The following is an 894-nucleotide window of genomic DNA, read 5'->3' as shown; positions in this document are numbered from 1 at the left end:
TCGTTAACAGGAGGGCAGCACGGTACAGGAACAGGATTGATGAAGAGTTGTCAGGTGCAAGCCGGGTCAACAACAGGAGGACAGCGCGGTACAGGATTCAACGGAGAGTGGTCGGGTAACAAGCCGGGTCGGTGACAGGTTTTCAGATAGGACGCAAGGTTCAGGGCATCAGTCAGGTTAGCAACACAATACTGACCCAGCTTCCTGATTGCAGGGAGGGCCTAAATACCCTCCCAGGAAGCACCAGGTGATGGGATGAGCAGTCACAGCTGGGGCACACCCGCAGGTGAGTACCGGAGCTGCAGGTTCCTTACAGTCCCTGGCTGCTGGAGACACCCGCAGGCGAGCACAGGAACTGCAGGACCCGGCTCCAGCGCCACCTGGGGGTGCTCTGGATCCTGACACCTATAAGTAGACCTGAGCAGGTCTAAAATCGCTTTATAGGATCTCTGATCGATCTTATTCAAAGACCGTCTCTCCACAATCGTTAGACAGAAAATGACGTCAGCGTGTCATCGCGACCATATCCAATAAAATATAAAAACGGAGATTTTAGACCTGCTTAGGTCTGCTTATAGGGTGAGCACCTGGGTGATAATTGGAGTTGGTGTATGGACTTTGTATAAAGAACTTTCACAGTGGAAGGATAAAGCGTGTGGTGCACTTGGGACAAATCTTGAACACTTTATATGTGTGATTCCACATTTGTGTATATCGGAATATATGATTGAACTTTCCACAGGGATATTATTTAGGATTGTTCTTTACAAGAAGAGCAATTGTGAACACTTTGCTGTATTGTTTAGCACTTTTTTTATTATAGAGATTTGTTCATTTATTTGATTGTTCTAGTTGAAGCGCAGCACATTCAATGAAAAAAAATTAACTGGGGGC

This window comes from Nanorana parkeri, unplaced genomic scaffold (assembly GCF_000935625.1).
Source record: "Nanorana parkeri isolate BGI_ZX_2015 unplaced genomic scaffold, ASM93562v1 scaffold452, whole genome shotgun sequence".
NCBI classification, from domain to species: Eukaryota; Metazoa; Chordata; class Amphibia; order Anura; family Dicroglossidae; genus Nanorana; species Nanorana parkeri.
This window is presented reverse-complemented; position numbering follows the sequence as displayed.